Source organism: Narcine bancroftii, unplaced genomic scaffold (assembly GCF_036971445.1).
Source record: "Narcine bancroftii isolate sNarBan1 unplaced genomic scaffold, sNarBan1.hap1 Scaffold_290, whole genome shotgun sequence".
In the NCBI taxonomy this organism is placed as follows: Eukaryota; Metazoa; Chordata; class Chondrichthyes; order Torpediniformes; family Narcinidae; genus Narcine; species Narcine bancroftii.
In genome coordinates this window covers 17,699-45,108 of record NW_027212026.1, presented here as the reverse complement: position 1 = coordinate 45,108, position 27,410 = coordinate 17,699, and the positions used below count along the sequence as shown (strand labels likewise).

The following is a 27,410-nucleotide window of genomic DNA, read 5'->3' as shown; positions in this document are numbered from 1 at the left end:
AAAACTATTCTCGGATCCAGAGGAAGCAAGGAAATTTGCAGAACAACTACAAAACAAACAGAGAGATGAAGACATGTAATAAGAGTAAAAATGACCACGATTTATATGTATGTGGGTAAAGAGGTATATGTGTGTATATGTATAATGTGCATACATGAATGTATCCGTATTTAGAGGGAAATATAGATAGTATAGACAAGAATTAATAAGGGAAGGAAAAGGAATAGAGGGAATAAGGAGGGAATTAAAAGAGTGACCTTTGTCACATATGAAAAGTGAAATCTTTTCTGGGGGGGCTGGGTGGGGGGGTGTTACGGTCACTGCAAAATCAGCTGACGCTTGCGAGTGAATTCGCAAATCCAAATGGAGAGGGGAGATGTGGTTGTCCGACAAGGGATAAAGGACAACTCAGGAGGGGAAGGGGGGATTGGGGCTAAAGAAGTTTTAAATAGGAGAATAAGGAAATGTTTGATGTTTTAGGAATGTTGTCTTATAAAGGATTCAAAACAAGAAAACAGAAATGGATAAGAAGGAAAGGTAATGATGGAGAAACGGAAAGGGAAGATAAACAAAGTATAAAATGGCTACGTTGAACTATATGACTTTAAATATTAATGGAATACAAAACCAAATTAAAAGAAAGAAACTGCTAAATTTACTGAAAAAAGAAAAAATTGAGATAGCATTTGTGCAAGAAACACATTTAACTGAATTGGAGCACAAGAAATTAAAGAGAGATTGGGTAGGACACGTAACAGCAGCATCGTATAATTCAAAAGCAAGAGGAGTAGCTATATTAATTAGTAAAAATGTGCCATTTAAAATAGAAGAGGAAATAATAGATCCAGCAGGGAGATATGTTATGATAAAATGTCAGATATATTCAGAGTTTTGGAATCTACTCAATGTATATTCACCTAACGAAGAAGATCAAAAGTTTATGCAAGATATCTTTTTGAAGATAGCAGATACGCAAGGGAACATATTAATAGGAGGGGATTTCAACCTGAATTTGGATTCAAATATGGACAAAACTGGGAAAAAAATTAACAGAAAGAACAAAGTCACCAAATTTATAATTAAATCGATGGAAGAAATGCAACTTTTGGATATATGGAGGAAACAACACCCAAAGGAAAAGGAATATTCATATTACTCGGCTAGACATAAAACATACTCAAGAATAGACCTATTTTTGTTATCAGCTCGTATGCATGATAGAGTAAAAAAAAACAGAATATAAAGCTAGAATACTGTCAGACCATTCACCCTTAATATTGACAATAAAGTTAGAGCACATCCCTCCAAGAATGTATAGATGGAGATTAAACCCCATGTTACTTAGAGATTTTAGAGAATTTATTGAAAAACAAATAAAAATGTATTTTGAAATAAATACGGAATCAGTGGAAGATAAGTTTATATTATGGGATGCAATGAAAGCATTCATTAGAGGGCAAATAATAAGTTATGTAACCAAGATGAAGAAGGACTATAATCAGGAAACAGAGCAGTTGGAAAGGGAAATAGTAAATATAGAAAAAGAATTAGTAATGAAGGAAGATATTACTAAAAGAAGAGAATTGGCAGATAAAAAAATAAAATATGAAACACTACAAACATATAAGGTGGAGAAAAATATAATGAAGACAAAACAGAAATATTATGAACTAGGTGAAAAAACGCACAAAATCCTAGCATGGCAGCTTAAGACAGAACAAGCTTAGAAAATGGTATTGGCATCAAGGAAAAAAGACAAACAAATTACATATAATCCAAAAGAAATTAAGGAAAACTTTAGAGAATTCTATGAACAATTATACCGAACTGAAAACGAAGGGAAAGAAGGGAAAATAGATGAATTTCTAACTAAAATTGAACTACCAAAACTACAAATAGAGGAACAAAATAAATTAACAGAGCCTTTTGGAATAATAGAAATACAAGAGATAATAAAAAAAATTACCAAATAATAAGACACCAGGAGAGGATGGATTCCCAATAGAATTCTATAAAACATTTAAAGACTTATTAATTCCGCCCCTCCTGGAAGTAATCAACCAGATTGATAAAACGCAAAGCTTACCAGATTCATGTAAAACAGCAATAATTACAGTAATACTAAAGCAAGGGAAAGATCCACTTACACCAGCGTCATATAGACCAATATATTTACTTAACACAGATTATAAGATAATAGCTAAATTATTAGCAAACAGATTAGCAGAGTATGTACCGAAAATGGTAAATTTAGACCAAACTGGATTTATCAAAAAAATACGCACAACAGACAATATTTGTAAATTTATTAACTTAATTCATGCAGTAGAAGGGAATAAAGCACCAACAGTAGCAGTTGCTTTAGATGTAGAGAAGGCCTTTGACAGAGTAGAATGGAATTATTTGTTCAAAGTATTGCAAAAATTCAGTTTACCGGTGAAGTATATTAATTGGATTAAAGCATTATATAAGGGACCATTAGCGAAAGTGACAGTAAATGGACATGTATCAAAACAATTTAACTTAAGCAGGTCAACACGACAGGGATGCCCACTATCACCTTTATTGTTTGCATTAGCTATAGAACCATTAGCAGAATTGATAAGAACAGATGATAATATAAAAGGAATAAAAATAAAAGACAAGGAATATAAAATCAGTTTATTTGCGGATGATGTTATAGTATACTTAACAGAACCAGAACTATCAATAAAAGAATTATATAAGAAATTGAAGGAATATGGAGAAGTGTCGGGTTACAAGATAAATGTATATAAAAGTGAAGCAATGCCTATGAATAATGCGGATTTCTCAAAATTTAAGAAGGAATCACCATTTAGATGGCAAATGCAAGCAATAAGATACCTAGGTGTACAAATAAACAAAAATCTCGGCCAACTATATAAACTCAATTATTATCCACTAATGAAAAAATTACAGGACGATTTAGAGCATTGGAAAGATTTACCATTAACACTAATAGGAAGGATAAACTGTATTAAAATGAACATTTTTCCAAGGATATTATACTTATTTCAGGCATTGCCAATACAACTGACAGAGAAATTCTTCAAGGAGTTAAAGAAAATAATAAGGAAATTTTTATGGAGGGGGGGAAACCAAGGATAGCACTAGATAAATTAACAGAATGGTATAAACAAGGAGGCTTACAACTGCCAAACTTTAAAAATTATTATAGAGCCGCACAATTAAGATACCTATCAGATTTTTATCAAACAAGGGAAAAGCCAGATTGGACGAGATTAGAATTAGATAAAATAGGGGAAAAGATACCTGAACACAGGTATAAATGGGATGAAAAATTGGTACAACATAGAAGTTCTCCAGTATTACATCATCTCCTCAATATTTGGAAGAAGATTCATGTAGAAAGAAATAAAATAAATTATCAATTACCAAAACTAATATTGACACAAAACAAGTTACTCCCTTTTACAATAGATAACCTTTCCTTTAGAGAATGGGAAAAAAAAGGGATTAAAAGAATAGAAAGTTGTTTTTCAGGAAATAGATTCTTATCCTTTGAACAAATGAAAGATAAGTACAATATAACTGGAGATACAGCGCTGGCATAATACCAATTGAGATCCTACTTGAAGGATAAATTAGGAAGCAGTTTGAGTTTGCCAGAGGGAAGTAACGTTGAATATGTGATTACAGATACAATGTTAATCAAAAGATTTATAACAAATATGTATATTAAACTGCAAGAAAAGGAGAATGAGGAAACAAATGGTAAAACTAAACAAAAATGGGAACAAGATTTAAATATAAAGATAAAAAAGGAAACATGGGAGAAGTTATGCTCCGGAATGATGAGAAATACAATAAATACGAGGTTACGTATGATACAATATAACTGGATACACAGGCTATACATTACACCTCAAAAGTTAAATAAATGGGACCCAACAGTATCTGATAGATGTTTTCGATGTAAAAAAGAAATGGGAACAACAATTCATGCAATCTGGACATGTGAGAAAGTAGAAAAATTTTGGGAAGATCTAAATAAATGCCAGTTCGGCAAGGAGTCCCTCCAGTTCCTGGGGCACACCATTTCGGCGAATGGGGCCGCCATTAGGACCTCTGGCACCCGCAGGGAGATATTAAATAAAATAACAGAAAACAATATACCAAAGAATCCAGAGATCTTCCCCCTAAGTAACATAAAAAATAAAGAATTTGGAATTGATTTGGAGGATGCACAAAAAAGATTTGTTAAGATAGCTCTAGCCGTAGCAAAAAAATGTATTATGTCAACCTGGAAATTGGAAGATAATTTGAAAATACAACAATGGTATATAGAAATGAATAAATGTATTCCATTAGAAAAAAATAACATATAGTTTAAGAAATAATATTGAAATATTCGAACAAATATGGGAGCCTTACATTAAATACAATAGCGAAAACCTACCGGGGACAATCATTACCTAAGTTAACGGAAGGAAAAGGAAATGAAAAGAATGGACTCAGTAGAATTTCTGGTGTATTTTTATTGAATGACAACATTGTCTGACTGGTTTAATGTATCCTAGATTGTATACCTTAAATGGACGGGAGGGGGGAGGTAGGGAGGGTGGGATGGGAAGAGGGAGGGGGGGTGGAGAAAATGGCACTGTATATGTGTGAAAAGGAAAAAGTGTGTACCATGGTTAATGTGATTTATGGTGTGAAAAATAAAAAATAAAATTGATTTTCATTCAAACAAGAATTTCTGACTTGCAATTACTTAAGCTGTGGATATAATGTACTGACACAGTTCCTTCTTCTTCAGAATCACTTTGGTTCTCTGGCTCACTTTCTTCTTCTCCCTTCAGGTGTCTAACTTTGGAAGATTTTTTTAATAACTCAGTGGTGGGGTTTTCATGCTCCTGTGGTCCTCTTTCTTTGCGTTCCATCCTGGGCACCTTGCCTTGGTGAGCCCCACCTTATCCCATAAGAAATATTCAGCATTTTTGAAAATACAGTAATTCGGGCCATGGTTTTCCACATCGGAAACATTCTCAACAGTCCATTTTCTATGTATTATGTTGCCATTTCAAAACTCAATGCTATATCATGGGCAGACAATTCTAATTCCTTTGCACTAACAATCTTTATTGGGCCTGACCGTTTGCTAACTCTCAACACTTTGTCCAAAAAGATACAAAATTGCTGCTTTTGGAAGGTCATGCAGTTCAGCCAGATATTGGCTATCCACTTCCCCAGAATTTTACTTTCTGGTTTCAAATTTAAATCTTTTGGAGATTACTGATGGTTTTGGTGACAGATGTTCTCTAACAAGATCACACAATATTTTACAAGTGTTTGTTTTTTTTTGGTACTGTGGCAGTGAGCAGTGGAAGAAACCACATTGAGGGTCATAAACGACTGTTTTTATTCAAATCCAGCATGACCCTATAAGGGCAGGATGAGCAGTCACCTGGTACATTGTGACATCATAATTACTGCCCAAGGTGCGCGCTGGAAGGGATGCTGGAGTCAGAAGAAACCTCTGACGATGCCATTTCCCCGTGGCTGCCCCACCACGTGGCGATACAAGCAGGGCTGGTTCACCATGAGGATGTGCACCACCACACAACACCCCCACCCCAGAACCAGCTATGCATCCTGTTGCTTTGGTGGCCGGTGCTTGGGCGCGGCCGTCGGCACCGGCTGTGATAAGTCCAGATGGGTTGCCTTTAGGCGGTCCACCGTAAAAAGTTCCTCTCTCCCCCCCCCCCCCCAATGTCCAGGGTGAAGGTTCCACTGGATTTTGTATGGCCCCTCGTAAGGCCATTGTAGTGGTGTACCTTGTGGTCCCCTCCACACGAACACGAACTGGGCCGAGTTGACCTCTTTGGGGCAATGAAACGGCCGGGTGCTGTGGCATGACGGTGGTGGAGGAACTAGGGAGGCCAGTCGCCTGTGTAGGTCCATCAGCAGGTTTTTGTCGGTGGCCGTGGTGTCGGGGTCTGAGCCAAAAAACTCACCCGGCAGTGAAAGCGGTGCACCATAGACCATCTCCGCTGCTGAAGCCTGCAGGTCCTCCTTGAGTGCCGTCCTAGTCCCGAGGAGTACCCAGGGTAGCTCGTCTGCCCAGTCTCGTCCAGAGAGCCTGGCCATAAACGATGCCTTCAGTTGCCTGTAGAATCTCTCCACAAACCCATTGGACTGCAGGTGGTATGCTGTGGTGTGGTGGACCTTGACCCCCAGGAGCTTCGCCACCCGAGTCCACAGGGCAGACGTGAACTGCACCCCTCTTTTGCTAATGACATGCGTTGGGACTCCAAAACGGGTGATCCATTGGCTGACCAGAGTCCTGGCGCATATCTCTGTGGAGGCCTCCTTAATCGGACAGCCTCCAGCCAACTTGTGACCCGATGCACCACTGTGAGGAGGTAACGACCCTCCTTGGACACCGGCAGGGGCACGATGACATCAACGTGGATGTGTTGGAATCTGTGAACTGCCAGGTCGAAGTACTGGAAGGGGGCTCGCGTGTGTCGCTGGACCTTGGAGGTCTGGTACCTGGTATAGTTCCTGGCCAGTTCTGCCACCTCCTTCAGCCTGTGCCACACAAACCACTCCGCGACCATCCGCATGGTTGTCTTTCCCACTGAGTGACCAAGATCGTGAGTCAGACTGAAGACCTTGGCCTTCCAGTGCGACAGGACCACCGGGCGCGGTGAGCCTGTTGAGACCTCACAGAGCAACGTGTCCGGGCTGCTGAGCACCCGGACATCCTTGAGTTTGAGGCCCGAGATGGCAGTCCACAAGGCCTGAGCCAGTTGCTCATAATCCAGGCCGGGCGTGAGAGTGTTGATGACTGGACGGGAGATCGGTCGTGAACTCAGACACGTACGAGAGATGGCGCTGCTGTCTGGCGGACCATGGATCCTTGGCAATCGCCAGTGCTTGAGTGAGGGGCTTGTGATCTGTGAAAGCTGTGAACGGCCTGCCCTTGAGGAAATAGCGGAAATGGCAGATGGCCAAATAAAGTGTCAGAAGTTCCCAGTCGAAGATGCTGTACTTGAGCCCCAGCAGGCACAGCTGCTTGCTGTAAAAGGCCAGACGGGGCCACTGTCCATCGAGCCACTGTTCCAGAACTCTCCCCCCCCCCGACTGTCATAGATGAGGTGTCCACAGAAAGCGACGTGTGCGCTTCCAGCCACGGGTGTACCAGCAGCGTGGCAGAAACTAGAGCCTCCTTTGTCGTGAAGAAAGCCCTGTCCGCCTCCTCTGACCATGATAGTCTTTTCTTTGGTGGCCATGAGAGCACGGCTCCAGCGATGAATTATGGTAAAAGTCCATCATCCCTGTGAACAATTGGAGGTCTTTCAGGGTGGAGGGTTTGGGGAATCGTTGAACAACCACTACCTTCTCCGGTTCGGCCCCATTCGCCGAAATGGTGTGCCTCAGGAACTGGAGGGACTCCTTGCCGAACTGGCATTTGGCTGCGTTGACCGTGAGTCCAAAGTCCGCCAGCCGGGCAAAGAGTGTGCAGAGGTGGGCTTTGTGTTCATCGTGGTTGTGACTGGCAATGAGAATATCGTCCAGGTCTTTTCCAACCATGTCCATGAGGCGCTGGAATGTTTGGGCCGCGTTCTTTAGACCAAAGGGCATACGCAGGAACTCAAAGAGGTCGAAAGGGGTGATAATGGCTGTCTTACCCACTTCGTCTGGATGCACCAGGATCTGATGGTATCCCCACATGAGATCCACTTTGGAAAAGACCCATGTGCCGTAGAGTTTGGCGGAGAAGTCCTGCATGTGGGGCACCGGGTACCTGTTGGGGATGGTTACATTGTTCAACCAACAGAAGTCTCCAGATGGTCTCCAGCCCCTGAACAACGATGCCAGGTGCTGTCTGAGCTCCGGATCATTTCCAGTTCCTGGAGCCTGGAGAACTCTTCCTTTGCCTGCTGGAGCTTCTTGGGCTTGTGTGGCGATGTGGTGGAAGATCCCATGCTGGTCCAGGGCAGCGTGGAACTGAGGCTCTAAGATGGCGGGGATTTTGTCAAACTCATCCCTGGCGATGGCTATGGTGGTGATTTCGGGCCTGCAGGCTTGTGCTGTGTCCAGTCGGGTGGAGTGGAACGTTCAGGCATTGACCAACCTTTTGCCCTTCATGTCAACCAATAGGCTGTGAGCTCTGAGGAAGTCGGCCTCTAACAGCGCGGTTCCCACAGAGGCTAGGACGAACCTCCAGTGGAACTTGTTCTTCCCGATCTGGATCTGTGCCCTGTGGGTGCCATAGGTCCTAATGGTGGAGCCATTGGCTGCCCGCAGAGTTGGACCTCTAGATCGGGTGTGAGTCTCTAATGCTGTGTGGGTGGGGGGGGGGGTAAGGATGCTGAGCTCAGCCCGTGTCCACCAGGAATTGGCAGCCAGTGGATCTGTGTCACATGAAGGAGGCTGTTTGTGTGGCCAGCTGTTGCAGCCATCAACGGCGGCTGGCCTGGTCGTTTCCCTGAAACCACAAGGCTTGTGGCACTTACGAGCTTGCGCTCCCCAGCACTGGTGGTAGAAACACCAGGTCAACTGGCCCTCCTCTGGCCGTCCCAACTCATGGGAGTGGCTTGCAGTCGGCTGGCTCACGGTCATGCCATATGGTTGAGGGCTGCCTTGTTCTCCCTCTTCGTGCGCCAGAGGGCACCCACACAAGCTGTTGCTCTCCTCAGGTTTGAGAAATCTTCATCTGTGAGGAGCAGCTGGTTGTACTCCAGCATCTGTTACAGGAATATCTGGCGGAAGAGAAAACAAGGTTTGTTGTCTTCTGCCAGGGCCAGCATTTTGTTCATCAGTGCTGACGGACTACAATCCCCAAGCCCATCTAGGTGAAGGAGCCTGGAAGCCAATTGCTGGGGTGTTAGCCCAAAAATGCCAAGCAGCAGGTCGTTGAGGGCAGTGTATTTGCCCATAATTGGGGCTGGTGGATGATGTCGTACAATCTTGCTGCCGTATCTTGGTCTAGAGCGCTCATGACATGATAGAACATTGTGGCATCTGAGGAGATATTGCGGAGTTGAAATGGTGCTCCCACTTTCCTGAACCACGTTCTCGGTCGGTGGGTCCAAAATGGGGAAAGCTTGATGCTTTAACCTCTGCTGAATCCATGGTGTTTTGAGTCCAGAAAAATGTCTGGGCTTGTCAGGGTCACCACTGTGGCGGTGTGAGTAGTGGAAGAAACACAGCCACTACGTTGAGGGTCACTAACGACTGTTTTTATTCAAATTCAGCACGCCCCTTTAAGGGCAGCATGAGCTCAGTCACCTGGTACATTGTGACATCATAATCACTGCCCAGGGAGCGCGCTGGAAGGGATGATGGAGCCAGAGAGAATCCTCTGTCACCACCATTTCCCCATGGCTGCCCCACCACGTGGCAATACAAGTGGGGCTGGTTCCCCATGAGAATGTGTGCCACCACAGTACCACTAAAATCTTGATCAGATGAGATGTTCTGCTTCCCACTTCACGAAAACAGTACCAGTTTTTAATTACTGATCTCAGTGTTATGCATTACAGATCAAATCTATCCACATAATCAAGCCAGTCTTCAGTCTCCTCATATTCTCCAAAATGTCCTTCTGCCATTTTCACAAGATAAAGGAAAAGTAGGCCATTCGGCCTATTGAGTCTGCTCCACCATACCACCCTGAACCAAACTGTTCCAATTTCCAGCCTTTTCCCCATATCCCTTGATACCCTAATTAGATACCTGTCAATCTCCTCCTTAAACTCCCCCAATGATCGTGCCTCCATAGCTGTATGTGGCAACAAATCCCACAAATCCACGAGGAGAAATTTCTTTATCCAGGGGGTCATCTCTGTTTTAGGTAGCTTCCAATTCTAAAACTGTGCCTTTTTGCCCTGGAATCACCAAGGGAAATATTTTATTCACATTCTACTCTGTCCAACAATTTCAGCATTCAAAATGTTTCTATGAGATCCCCTTCTCATTCTTCTAAACTCCAGCTTGCGTGATGACATTACGCCTTTCCCATTACAGACATTAGTTTCCTTCAAACTGCACAAACGTGCTGGAAGTAAAATGGCTAGTAACATTTTTAACCTGGGCTCTTCGTCAAGGTATAAAGAAAAGCAGGCAGATCCCTGAATAAAAAGGTTGGGGGATGGGTGCGGGATGGGGTGGGGGGAAGAAGGTGAAGGATCGCAGGCTAACAGGTCACGTGGAAAAAACACACAGAAATACTGGAGAAACTCAGCTGGTCTTGCAGTGTCCAAAGGAGGAACAGATATATTACTGACATTTAACAAATTAAAGTAGATAGTTTTTTTTACAATAAATTAATGAAACTGAAAAAGAACATCAGAAATTGAAAAGAGATTGGTTGGTCAAGTTGTTGCTTCGTCTTTTAATTCCAAAGCAAGAGGAGTTGCCATTTTGATAAATAAATTTAAATTGGAATCTGTTATTGACTTTTAATTGTAAAATTTATTTGGAATCTTGGAGTCGTGAATATTTACGCACATCATGTGGATGATTTATTCGATTCTTTTCTTAATTTATCACAAGCATATGATAAAGTTATGATTGGAAGTGATTTTAATTGTTATTTGGATCCATTGTTAGATAAATTTCTGAAAACAGTAACTAGATCTAAAATGGCAATAAAGTATTAACTTTAATGAAAGAAATGAATTTGGTTGATATATGGAGAAAGAATTCTTTTTTTATTCATTTCGATTTGATTCTTATCCTAGAATAGACTTACCTTTGTTGTTGGCACAATTACAAGGTAATTGAGTATAAAACTAGACTTTTATCATATTCTCTTTTACTAATAACATACAGGATTGGAAAAAGTGTATATTATTGTCTGTTGTGTGTCTTTTTTTGATAAATCCAGTTTGGTCTAAATTTACCATTTTCGGTACATACTCTGCTAATCTGTTTGCTAATAGTTTAGCTATTATCTTATAATCTGTGTTAAGTAAAGATATTGGTCTATATGACGCTGGTGTGAGTGGATCTTTCCCTTGCTTTAGTATTACTGTAATTATTGCTGTTTTACATGAATCTGGTAAGCTTTGTGTTTCATCAATCTGGTTGATTACATCCAGGAGGGGCGGAATTAATAAGTCTTTAAATGTTTTGTAGAATTCTATTGGGAATCCATCCTCTCCTGGTGTCTTATTATTTGGTAATTTTTTTATTATCTCTTGTATTTCTACTATTCCAAATGGTTCTGTTAATTTATTTTGATCCTCTATTTGTAGTTTTGGTAGTTCAATTTTAGTCAGAAATTCATCTATTTTCCCTTCTTTCCCTTCATTTTCAGTTCGGTATAATTGTTCATAGAATTCTCTAAAGTTTTCCTTAATTTCTTTTGGATTATATGTAATTTGTTTGTCTTTTTTCCTTGATGCCAATACCATTTTCTTAGCTTGTTCTGTCTTAAGCTGCCATGCTAGGATTTTGTGTATTTTTTCACCCAGTTCATAATATTTCTGTTTTGTCTTCATTATATTCTTCTCCACCTTATATGTTTGTAGTGTTTCATATTTTATTTTTTTATCCGCCAATTCTCTTCTTTTAGTTGTATCTTCCTTCATTGCTAATTTTTTTTTCTATATTTACTATTTCCCTTTCCAACTGCTCTGTTTCCTGATTATAGCCCTTCTTCATCTTGGTTACATAACTTATTATTTGCCCTCTAATGAATGCTTTCATTGCATCCCATAGTATAAACTTATCTTCCACTGATTCCGTATTTATTTCAAAATACATTTTTATTTGTTTTTCAATAAATTCTCTAAAATCCTGCCTTTTAAGTAACATGGGGTTTAATCTCCATCTATACATTCTTGGAGGGATGTCCTCTAGCTTTACTGTCAATATTAAGGGTGAATGGTCCGATAGTATTCTAGCTTTATATTCTGTTTTTCTTACTCTATCTTGCATATGAGCTGATAACAAAAATAGGTCTATTCTTGAGTATGTTTTATGTCTAGCCGAGTAATATGAATATTCCTTTTCTTTTGGGTGTTGTTTCCTCCATATATCCAAATGTTGCATTTCTTCCATTGATTTAATTATAAATTTGGTTACTTTGTTCTTTCTGTTAATTTTTTTCCCAGTTTTATCCATATTTGAATCCAAATTCAGGTTGAAATCCCCTCCTATTAATATGTTCCCTTGCGTATTAGCTACCTTCAAAAAGATATCTTGCATAAACTTTTGATCTTCTTCGTTAGGTGAATATACATTGAGTAGATTCCAAAACTCCGAATATATCTGAGATTTTATCATTACATATCTCCCTGCTGGATCTACTATTTCCTCTTCTATTTTAAATGGCACATTTTTACTACTTAATATAGCCACTTCTCTAGCTTTTGAATTATACGATGCTGCTGTTACATGTCCTACCCAATCTCTCTTTAATTTCTTGTGCTCCAATTCAGTTAAGTGTGTTTCTTGCACAAATGCTATATCAATTTTTTTCTTTTTTCAGTAAATTTAGCAGTTTCTTCCTTTTAATTTGGTTATGTATTCCATTAATATTTAAAGTCATATAGTTCAACGTAGCCATTTTATACTTTGTTTATCTTCCCTTTCCGTTTCTCCATCATTACCTTTCCTTCTTATCCATTTCTGTTTTCTTGTTTTGAATCCTTTATAAGACAACATTCCTAAAACATCAAACATTTTCCTTATTTTCCTATTTAAAACTTCTTTAGCCCCAATCTCCCCTTCCCCTCCTGAGTTGTCCTTTATCCCTTGTCGGACAACCACATCTCCCCTCTCCATTTGGGTTTGCGAATTCACTCGCAAGCGTCAGCTGATTTTGCAGTGACCGCAACTCCTCCCCACCCAGCCCCTCCCAGAAAAGATTTCACTTTTCATATGTAACAAAGGTCACTCTTTTAGTTCCCTCCTTATTCCCTCTATTCCATCTCCTTCCCTTATTAATTCTTGTCTATACTATCTATATTTTCCTCTAAATACGGATACATTCACGTATGCACATTATACATATACACTCTTATACCTCTCTACCCACATACATATAAATCATGGTCATTTTTACTCTCATTACACGTCTTCATCCCTCAGTCTATTTTGTAATTGTTCTGCAAATTTTCGTGCTTCTTCTGGATCCGAGAATAGTCTGTTTTGTTGTCCTGGAATAAATATTTTCAATACCGCTGGATGCTTTAGTATAAATTTATACCCTTTCTTCCATAAAATCGCCTTTGCTGTATTGAACTCCTTTCTCTTCTTTAGGAGTTCAAAACTTATATCTGGATAAATTAAGATTTTTTTGCCCTTTGTACTCCAGTGGCTTGTTGCCCTCTCTTACAAAAAGAACTCATTGTCTTCTCCAGAACCTTTTCTCTTGTAGTATATCTTAGGAATTTTACTAAAATAGATCTTGGTTTTTGTTGTGGTTGTGGTTTAAAGGCCAATGCTCTATGTGCCCTTTCTATTTCCATTTCTTGCTGTAGTTCTGGACATCCTAGGATCCTAGGGATCCAATCTTTTATAAACTCTCTCATATTCTTGCCTTCTTCATCTTCCTTAAGGCCCACTATCTTTATGTTATTTCTTCTGTTATAGTTTTCCATTATATCTATTTTCTGAGCTAACAGTTCTTGTGTCTCTGTAACTTTTTTTATTAGATTCCTCTAATTTCTTTTTTAAGTCCTCTACCTCCATTTCTACTGCTGCTTCCCGCTCTTCAATCTTGTCCATTTTCTTTCCCATTTCTGTTAAGGTCATATCTATTTTATTCATTTTCTCTTCTGTGTTGTTTATTCTTCTTCTTAAATCATTAAATTCCTGTGTTTGCCATTCTTTAAATGACTCCATGTATTCTTTAATAAGAGAAAGTATATCCTTTATCTTGCCTTTCCCTTCTTCTATTTCACTGTACTCTTCCTCTTCCTCTGGGTTGGCCATCTGTTGTTTCTATGTTGCCCTTTTCTTCTCTTCTTTCTTTTTTTCATTGTCTTCTGTGTTCTCTTCTTGCTGCAGGTGTTCTGCAGCTGTCATTGCCGGCTGTGGAGATCGACTCCCCTGCTGGTCACCCCTCCCGTCGGTGTGTTTTTTTTCATGCGCGGTTGCGCACTTTTACTCAGCTCAACGAGCCATTTTTGTAGTCCACTTTCTACTGACCTGAGGGAGCGGGTTTCTCTCTTCACCGCGGGCCTCTTCGAACAGGTAAGGCCTTCTCCTTCTTCCTCCGTTGTCTTCTCTTCCTCTCTTCTTACCGTTGATTTCGATTTTTCTTTTTTTGTCGCCATCTTCTTTCCACCTTTATACTCACTTTTCTTTAACTTTTATTTCTGTGCCTTTGTGTTTTCCTTTGTTTTTTCCGACTTTTCTGGAGAGGACTGGAGTTCACCGTCCGGCCACTACTCCATCACGTGACTCCCCCCCTTGTTTTGTAATTTTATGAGGGATCAAATACAGCAGTTTTTAAAGATAAATGTAAATTCTGTTATGAGATACTTTGAAAGCATATTTAAGAAGATAAATTATTAATTATACTTCTAAAATTAAGAAACAACATTTAGCTGAAATAAATAAATTAGAAAGAGAAATAGAATCCTTAGAGAAAGATTTAAACTGAATTAAACAGAGGTGAAAAAGATCTCGTTGGTTAATAAGAAATTACAGTATAATTCCTTAGACATAAATTTGAAAAATTATTACAAAGAACTAAACAGAAGTGTTAAGAGTTAGGGGAAAGGGCTCAAAGTTTTAGCTTGGCAATCAAAATCAGAACAAGTATCAAGAACGATAAATGTTATTAGAAAAGATTCAGATATTACGTATAAACCTCAACAGATAAATGTATTTAAGGAATTTTATTTAAAAATTATACACTTCTGAGACTGTGAAAGATGAAGTTAAGATAGATAATTGTTTTTATCTGATCTTCAATTTCCTTCTAATAAGGAAATTAAGGAATTGGAGAGTCCTTTTACTCAACAGATTATAGAAGCACTTAAATCAATGGCTATTGGGAAATCCCCAGGTGAAGATGGATTTACAGCTGAATTTTACAAGAAATTTCAAGATTTATTGATACCTTTATTGAGGTTCTTAAAATTTTGAATACTTCTGCCTTGGTGTGCTGAAATGTCTCAATCCACAATATATATCTATGTCATTATAATTTACATCCCCTTTCTTCTTTTTCTTTCAGAAGGGGTAGTTAGGGGGGAGTTTTGGGATTGTTTTAGGTAAGGGGTATACAAAGGGGGAAGGATTTTTTTGAGTGGGGGGGGTTACTGTTAAATGCCATGTATATTTATTAATATTTTAGTCTGTATTAAGTTCATTCATTTTATGTATCATGGTTTTAAATTTTATCTAATGGATAAATATTTTGGGGAATTTGTAAGGTTACATGCAAACACACATTTTGGGGCAGATCTTGTTTGAAAGACTGAAGAATTTATATTTAGTAACATTGCAGGATCTCTGGAGAATGTGATGCACATTTCACAAATAGGTGCTAATTGAAATGATGTCATAAAGTGAATGGACTGGTGGAGACAAACTGGCAACAAGTATCTTTCTGCAAAATGCTCATAGAAAGGTCACTCCTGGGTTTTGTTTATCTAAGACAACATCTTTACTAAGGAGAACTCCTGTTGTTTGCTGAAGAAGGTGGGTTTTTTTGCAAGTGAGAGAGTCACATGGGTTTTCTGGTAGTTGGGGAGAGAGAGAGAAAACAAGCCCTCTCAGCTTGTGTGTGTGACACTGAAAAGCAGCTGAACAGTGCAAGCCAGGAAGAGCTGGTTGGAAACAAAGTTCCAAAGCAGTGTTGGCTGGAAACATCTGTCTGATGTTTCTCTTGGAATAAGAGGAATAGAACGGAATTCTGTGCTGGCAGCCTGAAGAAAGAGGTTACCATCTGGAAAACCCTGATGGGGCAAGTTTCATCAGCGAGACCTTGAGGTGACTAATGGAGGTATCTCAGTTGTGGAAATCCTGGAACAACAAATCTTTCTCTGCAAACCCTACAAGAACCTTCCTGAGTGGCAAACATTTACTTTGAGCACCAAAGCCTGGTGGACTTTATACATGATAAATTCTGTGCACAGTATAAGAATTGCCTGCATCCACAGAACTTGGAAGAAAGAGAAGTGAGATTGAACTGTGAACCAAATAACTTTTCTTAAATTTACACACATTACATATACGTGCGTTTAGAATTAGAAGGGGTGAATTTGGGTTAGTTAAGTATAGAGATAAGTTAAAGTTTAATTCTGCTTTCATGTTTAAAGTTGATTAAAAATAACTTTGATTTAAAAACCACATCTTGGTGAATGTCTAAGGCTGCTGGGTTTTGTGGTCCTTTGGGCTCGTAACATTTAAATAAAGTATTAAAAAAAAAGCCAGAGTTTGATTTGTTGGATTAAAGAGATCAAAATTCCAAATATCATAGCTCATGCTCCTTGAAGATGATACTTTGAAATTAGGATATTAAAATAGGTGTCATCCATTCAAGCCTGCGTCTCTGAGATGGAGCAGCCTTGTTTTAGGTTGGTGTTCTGGCCCCAAGACCAAGACCATTCCTCCCTTGCTGCATGTCGCCCATGATATCCCTATGCTTGAGCGCCGCCTTTGCTTGCTCAGTTGCTTCTGATGGAATCCATTTCCTCCCAGCATCCAAGAGGACAGCAGGCTGAGCTACAGTAAACATCATCTCCAGTCTTACTTTGGCACACTTATACTCCTCTGAAAGACTGGAAATGTGTAGCCCTAGGACTCCTTTACCGTAGGACCCTTTGCTGCTGAGGCATCCGGGAAGACCAAGCAACTCCCTTACGTACAAGCTGATCAGTCTCTCCAGCTTTTCCATGCTCGAAACTGGAACCTCATACAAGGTTAGTGGCCACATGAGGCATGGAAAGAGCCTAACTGCTTACTTCCCAGAGTATAGTGAACATACAGCCTCGACAATTTCTTCATGGAAAATAGGTTGATCCAATTGGTTTTGATTAGCAGCAGATAACACAGGAATATTCACTTATCTAAATAAGTTATTCATTACAATATTATCCTTAGGAGAATCAGAACTGTACAGTTCAGAATGAAATTCTTTAAAAGCATTTATTTCTAAATGATCAATTGTCATATCACCATTAACTTTACAAATGTCTTTAATTTGATGTTTGGCTGCTAAGGGTTTTAATTGATTAGCCAAAAGTTTACCCATTATATCTCCATGGATATAAAATTGACTTTTGATTATAAATGTGGGTATTAATTGGATACACGAAAAAAAGGTTGTATTTGGCATTAATTTCAATGCGTCATATATATAGAGCAGGATTTGGATCCAGATCTAATAGCTTCAGTTGGTTGGTGAGTTTTTCTCTTGATTCGCCTTTCCTAATGTTTGCAGTATAGAAATGGTTTGTATCCTAATAAAAGCCTTAAAAGTGTCCCATACAATAAGACGAGAAGTCTCTTCCACAGTATTTTTTTCAAAAAAGAGTAATTTATTCCTCCAAAAACTGGAAAAATACCGTATCAGATAGCAAAGTTGAAATGAAATGCCAAATGACTGTTTATTTGAGAAATACCAGGAAAATTTAAAGATAGTAACATAGGACCATGATCAGAAAAAAACTAATTATTTGCATTCATAAGAACAAGTTAATGGGATAATTTGACTGTCAATAAAAAAGGTCAATCTGTAAATATGTACTATGAACAGAAGGAAAAAAACTAATATTCCCTGTCTATTGTATGAAAATAATTCCCAACATAAATAATACCACATTCTAATAAAAAAAAGATTGAATGAACAAAGCCGAATGAACAAAGCTGGTTTAGAAGAATAATCTAGTCCGGGTCAAACCAGCAATTAAAGTCCCCCCATCACTAATGAACAAAGACTTAAATCAGATAAGATTTTAAAAAAACATTCAAAAAGTCCAGGGTCATCCCTGGTGTGGATCTGCAGGTGGGTCTTTAGGATAGAGGAATGATTGAATCCCTTATGACACTCGGGGCAGGTGAAGGGCAGCTAGCAGTGTGAACCTACTGGTGGGTCAGCATGTCCCATTATAGATTGAACCCCTTATCGAACTCGGGGCAGGCGAAGGACCTCGCCCTGATATGGATCCGCCGGTTGGTCTTCAAGCTAGAGGAGTGGGTGAAGCCCTTACCACACTCAGGGAAGGTGAAGGGGCACACCCGGTGTGGATCTGCCGGTGGTTCTTCAGGCTAGATGAGTGGGTGAAGCCCTTGCCGCACTCGAGGCAAGTGAAGGGCCACTCACCAGTGTGAACAAGCCGGTGGGCCAGAAAGACTGACGATCGACTGAACCCCTTGCCACACTCAGAGCAGGTGTAGGGCCTCTCCCCAGTGTGGGTCCGCAGGTGGGTCTTCAAGCTGGAAGACTGGGTGAACCCCTTGCCGCATTCAGGGCAGGAGAAGGGCCTTTCCTTAGTGTGGATCCGCTGGTGGGTCTTTAGGTTAGAGGATTGGGTGAAGCCCTTGCCACAATCAGGGCAGGTGAAGTGCTTCTCCCCAGTGTGGATCTGTTGGTGGGACTTCAGGTGAGAGAACTGGGTGAAGCCCTTGCCACACTCAGGGCAGGTGAAGGGCCTCTCCCTGGTGTGCACCCACTGGTGAGACTTCAGGTTAGAGGACTGGGTGAAGCCCTTGCCACACTCGGGGCAGGTGAAAGGCCACTCCCCAGTGTGGATCTGCCGGTGGGTCTTCAGGCTGCAAGACTGGGTGAAGCCCTTTCCACACTCGGGGCAGGTGAAGGGCCTCTCCCTGGTGTGGATCCGCCGGTGGGACTTCAGGTTAGAGGACTGAGTGAAGCCCTTGTCACACTCAGGGCAGGAGAAGGGCCTCTCCCTGGTATGGATCCGCCGGTGGGTCAGCATGTCCCCCGAATGACTGAATCCCTTGCCGCACTCAGAACACTTGAAGGGCCTCTCCCTGGAGTGGATCCGCTGGTGGATCTTCAGGTTTGAGGACTGGGTGAACCCCTTGCCACACTCCGGGCAGGTGAAGGGCCTTTCCCTTGTATGGATCCGCTGGTGGATCTTCAGGTTTGAGGGTTGATTGAACCCCTTGCCACACTCATGGCAAGTGAAGGGCCTCTCCCTGGAGTGGATCCGCCGGTGGGTCTTTAGGTTAGAGGACTGGGTGAAGCCCTTGCCGCACTCAGGGCAGGTGAAGTGCTTCTCTCCAGTGTGGATCTGCTTGTGGTACTTCAGGTGAATGAACTGGGTGAAGCCCTTGCCGCACTCAGGGCAGGTGAAGGGCCACTCACCGGTGTGGACCCACTGGTGTGTCTTCAGGCTGGAGAACTGGGTGAACCTCTTGTCGCACTCAGGGCAAGAGAAAGGCCTCTCTCCGGTATGGATCCGCTGGTGGGTCTTCAGGCTGGAGGATTGGGTGAACCCCTTGCCGCATTCAGCACAGGAGAAGGGCTTTTCCTTGGTGTGGATTCGCTGGTGGGACTTCAAGTTAGAGGACTGGATGAAGCCCTTGCCGCATTCAGAGCAGGTGAAGGGCCTCTCCCCGGTGTGGATTCGTCGGTGGGACTTCAGTTTAGAGGACAGGGTGAAGCCCTTGCCGCATTCAGGGCAAGTGAAGCGCCACTCACCAGTGTGAACCTGCTGGTGGTTCAGCAAGTCCCATGATCGACTGAACCCCTTGCCACACTCAGGGCAGGTGAAGGGTTTCTCGTTCGTGTGGAGACGCTGGTGGGTTAGTAGGTGGGAGGACTTGGTGAAGCCCTTCCCACATTCCGAGCAGGTGAATGGCCTCTCCCCGTTGTGGGCACTCATTTTGGAAGGCAGAAATGTCCCTTGCACACACAGCAGGTGAGTGACCAGGCTTCGGTGCTCACAATGCCCCAAATCATCTGTGGAAAGAACACGGTGTTTACTCCAGATTCACCCAACTGCTTCTAGGTGATATCCAGCTAATCCTGAAGCAAAAATTTCAGTCTGGACGGAAAACTATTTTTCAAGCCTCAACAGCGATTGATAATTTTTAACAAAGAAATATTTGCTCACTCCTTCAGCGATGTGGTAAATAAATTATTTGGCTTCACCCCTGTTTAGTTCATCAAAGCTTCTCAGAGGATGTGCTTCACTTTCCCTCAGTGACTCTCTCTGCACAACTGGCCAAAATTCCTTACAGTCAGTGGTCCTTAGCACTCTTATTCAGGGTTATGAATCCCACTGTCTTGCTAGTCACACTGTGGCTTGTAGTCTCTTCTCAGAAATAAAACATGCAAGTATTGCCTCTTCGCTGACGTGACTGGTGCTAATGTTGTCTTGGATTCCCATCCACAACTCCTCAGCTTTTATCACCCTGCAAAACAAGTGTACCCACATCATTATTCAGAGAAAGGCGGCAAGGTAGAACAGGTCATTGTCATCAGCTATTGGCTGTATTCCCACCTCAGTCAGAAAGTTGAGACTTCATAGATGATAATTGAGCCAAGAAGTTCAATGAATCACAAAAGTAATGAGAATTTTGCTAAGGGTCCCAACCTGAAATGTTGTCCTTGGATGTGACCTGACCTGACCTGACCCTGCAGCTTCCCATTGTTCACTCAAAATTCCAGCATCTGCAGTTTTTGTGTTCTTCTACAGTGGGTTTTTTTTTTACTGAGAATTAAATTTAGTTCATTGTCTGTTTTTAATCTCAGTCCCAAATGAAACTGTTTCCTCAACCATGTGGATGTCGGCAAGGTCTGGAAAGCCAATCAGCTCCAAATCCATCCACATGCATTTCTCAATTCACTCGGCTGACTGACAGGGAGAGTGCTACTGGCAAGTGGAACCAGTGGAGTTAAATGAGGAAGTCTGCAGTCACTGAGGTTGAATGTTACACACAAACCTGCTGGAGAAACTCAGCCGGTCATGCAGCATCCATGGGAAATAAAGGAGAATTAATTTGTTGAAGGGCTCAGGGCCAAAACGATGGAAATAATCTTTTCCTCCTATGGACACGAGAAGAACGGCTGAGTTCCTCCAACATTTCTGTGTCTTTTTTTTCCACCATTTCCAGACTGGGCACTTGTTCAAATTGGAGGAACAACACCTTGTATTCTGTCTGGGCCTTCTCCAATCAGACAGCATTCCCACTCCTATCAGGGAATTAGTCTTTCCCCATCACCTCAGTTGTTTTTCTCTTTTACCCTCCCTCGTGCGTCCACTTGTGTCCTCATCTGCCATTTCTGCCACCTACTACATGATCCCACCACTAGACACAACTATATTTCCCTCTCCTCCCCTCACCGCCTTCTGCAGGGACCTCTCCCCTCTGTGACTCCCTTCACCATTCCTCCCTCCCCACCAATCAACCCCTTGGTATCTACCCCGTGATAGGAGATGCTCCTTCTCCCTCACCAACATTCGGGCCCCACACTGTCCATCCAAGTGAAGCAGCATTTCACTTGAGAATCTGCAGGGATCATCTACAGCAGGGGTGTCAAACTCAAATTCACAGAGGGCCAAAATTAAAAACTTGGACTAAGTCGTGGGCCAAACTAAATATTTATTGAAAATTTTCAACATCTGCATTTTTTCTCTTCTTTCAACATATGTAATGTTAAACTTTTTCTTATTAAAATAAATGTTCAATAATAGTTTTGGTTAAACTCTTTCCAGAAGAAGCATTAACAAATGAGAAATAAAATATTCAATAAATAATATTTCTCTATAGCCTTTAAGCTCCTTTTAAATGTATTTTTTTTCACAAGCCAACAAGTCAAAAAAATAACAACTTGCTTCAATGAAAATCCAATCTTTCAACTATGAACAGTCCAAAGTTAACCAAAGAAAATATTAATCCAAGCTTTGCTTGCTACACTGTGATTTACTCTGATGCACCTGGGTCTAAACCAGATACTTGGCATCTCTTCTTAGATGCAAGTTCATCAAACTCTGGGGTCACTGTTTGCCTCCCACCTGTCTTGAAAGGTCCTGTTTTCTGTCTTTCGTTTGGCCATTTTTTGTAAGGGGTTTATTACATGTGAGTTAGGTGACAGGTCGCAGATGCTAATGAAAGTAAAGAGGGGAGGTCGGGGTGATTAGCGGGCTGACAGGCCGGCGACAACGCATTTGCAAAGCATTCTGGGATTTGTAGTATTAGCTGTGCATGCGCTATACTGGCGCAGCAGCCAGCGGGCAAGCTCTAATACATATAACCATAACCATATAATCATCTACGGAGTGGAAACAGGCCATGTTGGCCTTTCAAGTCCGCACCGGTTCACAGATTTTGTGCGCCCTCTTCAGGCATTGGTCCCAGTAGATCTTCATTCAATAACGATGGGCGAATTCAATGCAGCTGGAATCTTATTGAAATTGAAAGCAAGATTGTTGTCCTGGCACCACACAACCAGATTCTTGATCTCCATCCTGCTTTCTGACTCATGCATTAGCTCTGTCTGTGCCTGAGTTTGACATGTGTGATCTACAGCATCTGCTGCTCCTGCTGTGGTCTTTTCTACATCGGAGAGACGGGACGCAGACTTGAAGATCACTTTGTTGAGCACTTCGGCTCTCGTCTGGCACAATAGCATGAATCTCCCAGTAGCCACCCATTTCAATACCCAGTCCCATTCCCTTGTTGGCATGCCTATCAATGAACTCATGCACTGCCAAACTGAGACCACCTGCACATTGGAGGAACAACACCTCATAATTCCGTCTGGACATTCTCCAACCAGATGGTATTAAAGGTAAAGGTTCCATTATTGTCACGTAAAACGACATTTAGAATGTAACATGCATGAAATTCTTTAACATTTGTTGATAGAAATGCAGTGATGAATTTTGTCCAGTGTCCCTTACAGAAACCTGGTGCATTGGTGGTCTCCCCTGCTGAGATCAGACAATCTCAGGCGTATTCAGGCTATTAGTGCTTTACATAGACTTCCCAGTTTCTGTTAACCCCCTTCTTCCCCATCACATGCCCACAGCTGTCTTTTGCTCTCCCCTTTTCCCTGTCTCCCTCCACAGATCCAAAACCAATGATCACCTCTCCTCTTATCATATCCAATTAAGACCTTTTGTTGACGGAACCCTCCACATTTGAAAAAAAAACACCAGAAGGTTGTGTGTGCCTGGAATGCTTTGCCGGGGATGGTGGTGAAGGACAGAATATTAGGGGCATTTAAAAGACTCTTAGACGGGTGGATGAAAATATAACAGAGAGTTGGGGGTAAGGGGGGTTTAGTAATTTTTTATAGGAATATAGAGGTCATCACAACATAGAAGGATGAAGGGCCTGCATGGTGCTGCAGTTCTATGTTCTATGAACAATGCCATTGGAAGGAAGCAGCAATCATTGAAGATGCACACCACTGTTCAGTCCCACATTGATCCCACTGCCCCACTCTCTCCCCACAGCCATGTATTAGTCCCCACACTGTACACACTTTCTCCCCACAGCCCTGTATCAGTCCCCACACTGATCCCACTGCCTCCCCACAGCCCTGTATCAGTCCCCACACTGATCCCACTACCCCGCTCTCTCACCACAGCCCTGTACCAGTCCCCACACTGATCCCACTGCCTCCCCACAGCCCTGTATCAGTCCCCACACTGATCCTATCCTGTATCAGAACACGAACGAATCCCAGTCCCGAAGGGGTTACGGGGTTGGGAGGATTTAGTACTTTTCTTGGAATACATGGGTCGGTAGAACACCGAGGGCCGAAGGGCCTGTGCTGTACTGGTCTATGACCCAGAATGCCCTGCGTTATGAACCCGCTATATTGGGCCCAGTCTAGGAGTCCGGGGCCTTTCAGGGCCGCGCCCGCCCGCCCGAGCAAGCCCTTCCTACCAGGGCCGAGCCGTTCACCTGCCTGGGTCTCTCACCTCCTGGCGCAGTGGCCAATTCCCACGGGGAAGCGGGGCCGGAACTGGCCGATGTTAGAAGTCGGTGGAGCCGCGGCCTCCACTTCCCACCAGCCGGAGAGAAAAGCGGCAGCGCCAGTGGGAAACGGTCCCGCCCTTAGCCCCGCCTCCTGTCCCTCCCTGCTTTGTGACGTCACTGCATCAGTGTGGCGCCTGCGTACTTCGCCCCTGTGCTTGGATAGGGCTCTGCCACGCTTTTGAGCAAACATTTTCAGTTTGGGCGAAGATTAAATTAGGAACCCCTCGAGCTGGTTCATGGACTAGCCCGTAAAATGGTCAATGACCGCAGTGACTGTGTTGCCCTGGGGGTGTCACCGGCCGTCGTCACATGGCGGGAAGACGGAGAACTCTGGCGGGAACCTTGGCCAATTCTGGGGCAGCACTCCGACGATGCAGGGCCCTGACGTCAGGGCCAGTGGCCCACATGGGCGCGACGGGGGACCATCTATGCTTCCGACGGGATGGGTGTCGCAGCCGCACATGTGGCTTGAGCAGACCGAGGCTCAATTCCAGCTTCACAACATCACCGCTGACCACATCCATGACGTTGTGAGCCCACTCAACCAAGACGCAGTGCAAGGGCCGTAGAATTCCTACTGCAGCCTTTGGAGCAAGGCAAATACGCGGCCCTCAAGGAGCTGTTAACCCGATCTTTCGGGGTCTCCTGGCATAAGCCCGCTGCCCAGTTGCGGCATTTGTGTCAGATTTGGGGACAGGGCCCCAAACACCATAATGAGCGAGATGCTCACTCTGAGGGCCTTGCCTGGTCTTCGAGCAGATCTTCTGGAGCAGTTGCCTGAGGATATCTGACTCTTGCTCACAGACGATGACTTCAGCGACCCTGGGGGGGGGGGAGGGGTCGCAGCCCAGATGGACATGCCCCAGAGAGCGAAGAAGGATGCCAGCTCCATTGTAGACCATACCAGCAAGCCCCATGAACAGCCCCCGGTGAGATCAAGGCCAATGGAGAGGCAAGTGGACTTCCTGGGGCAGCTATGCTACTACCATCAGTGATGGGATGTGGAGGCCCTTTGATGCAGTCCACCCTGCAGGTTTTCAGGAAATACACTGGCCAACTGTTGTTGATGACTGCAGTGGTTGGCCCATGTGATAGCCTCCTCCACGTCTGGGACTCGTTGGGCAGGCGTTTCCTGTACAGTAGTAGAACACCTCATTTTCTTCTAGGGACAGACCTGCCTTCACATCCGACAACCACTGAGTAGAAGTGGGAGGGACAGCGTCTTCCTATCTCAGTAAAATGGCCCTTCTGACAACAAGGGAAGCAAAAGCCACGACATGGAATTGTGAAGAAGTTCATGTTCAATCCATGGCCCACTCACTCCAAAGATAGCAAAAACAATGGCTGAGAGTCATGTTAATATTAAGAACTAATGATAAGGTGAGAAATATCCCTTGCCAGAAATGAAAGAGAGACATAACGAAAACATATGATAGAAAGTGACTTCCTCAATTAGGCATTTATCACATTTAGAAGAGATTAGGATGAAATGTAGCTCACTGCACCTTGGAAAAGTGAGCCCGATGGACCATGTTAAATTGCATTAATGAATGTCTGGCACAAAGAGGAGATGAGGGAGCCCGTTTCAAAATGGAATCCCATGCAATTTCGGCAAATGGTTGTTGAAAATCTTGTTCCCTTATTTTCTTAACACCACCCAGGAAACCATCTCAATATCTTAAAATAATTCATAAAGGGCTGAAAACAATCCTTTATGATCAGATTTTAAATGATATACTTCCCAAATAAGGTCAGGTCTATGGTCCACCTGCTGTCGCACAAGTTCATATGGCACGGACTCTGTTGAGACATTACCCTATTGGCCCGAACCTGCTTACAGTGCCAGAGCGCCAAGGTGCACACTACAGACCTTCAAGCCAACACAACGCAGGTTCGAACATGTCCACATTGACATCGCCGGGCCCCTCCCAATGAGTTAAAGTATGAGGTACATGTTCGTGACTTCGTGCAAGATGGACACGTGTGCCCGGGCTTTCCCAGCCACCTTGGTTGCATGTTTTGGAATCCTGACCCATATCACATCGGATCAGGGAGTGCAGTTCACCTCCTCCTTCTGGTCCAATGCGAAATTCTATGGCAGTTAAGTCCATAACACCACAACCTAACATCTCCAAGCAAATGGACGAGTCGAACGGTTCCACCACCACCTGAAGGCTGCCTTGAAAGCCTGACTGACCGGACTGAATTGAATTAATGAGCTTCTGTAGGTACTGCTCGGAATCAGCATGGCACCGAAAGAGGACCTGCCAGCATCGTCCGAGGTATGATACACCTCTCACCATTCCAGGGGACCTACATTTCAACCCCACAGCCCAGCACTTTAAACGTCTTAAGCAGGTTGAGATCGCAAGAGGGTGAACAACTCCTTTCGGTACTGTCCCGACACGGATCACCACCCAACCACTTTCCATTAGACCTGCAGTCTACCCATTACATCTTCGTATGCAGAGGACAACAAGGAACACCCCTACTGTGCCCGTACAAAGGCCCTTTCAAGGTTCTGGGGAGAGACGATTTTGTATTTACATTGGACATTGGCGGCTGACAGGACAGATTCACAGTCAACCGCCTCAAAGCCACACAGCTGGATTCTGAACTGCAAGCCCCCAGATCCCCGGGTCAGAAGCAGAGGTAGACTGCCCAGAGACTGTTCAGACCGCTCAAAAAGCGGCGACAATTCTCGGGGGGTGGGGGGGATTGGTGTAGCAGGCCAAGCGACCATGTGGGTTAACTGGCCAAGTCACCACAACAAATGGCCATTCCAAAATGGTCCCCAAATGAGGAGCCTATGTTTAGCACCACGTGCAAACTAAGGAGCCTTCCACTTCCGTGAAGCAGGCTGCCAGCTGAGGAGTGACACTGATGTGATTACATCACTTTCGGAAGCCAGTGGTTACATCACCGGAGGAGGGTATTTCCAGCGGGGCAATGCAGCAAATTCAAACAATAAAGTCAGTCTTTGTTGCACCCTCGTACTGTGTGGACGTCTCGTTATTCAATAGCGCTGCTAAAGTAGTTGCTACATATGCACCAAATTTAGATGATGAAAAATCTATGCAAGATACTTTTTGACATTTGGCAGATGCACATGAGGTGACTTTAATTTTTGTTTAGATCCTTTATTAGACAGATCTTCAAGAACATTAGTTAAATCTAAAGCAGCTAAAACGATGTTACATTTAATGAAGGATTTAAACTTAGTGGATAAATGGAGGAAAATTTATGCTTGGGATAGAGATTATTCTTTTTATTCTAATAGATTTAATTCATATTCTAGAATTGATTTATTTTTACTTTCAGTTCAAAATCTTGACAATTAAAAGCAGAACAAATCTCGAACAATCAATGCAATGTAACGAGATAATAAGAAGGTGTAGCGGCTATTAAGGTAGAGCTACTAAAGAAATACAAACACACGCCAGAGTAGTTAACTGAAGACTGATTTATTCAGAGTTTACAGGCTTTTA

General features: G+C 42.7%; 1 pseudogene; it reads right to left on the bottom strand.

Annotated features, from left to right (window-relative positions):
- LOC138750883 (zinc finger protein 91-like) overlaps nucleotides 1-24,031 on the bottom strand; it is a 34,808-nt pseudogene extending 10,777 nt beyond the window's left edge.
- Between the last annotated feature and the right edge of the window lie 3,379 nt (nucleotides 24,032-27,410).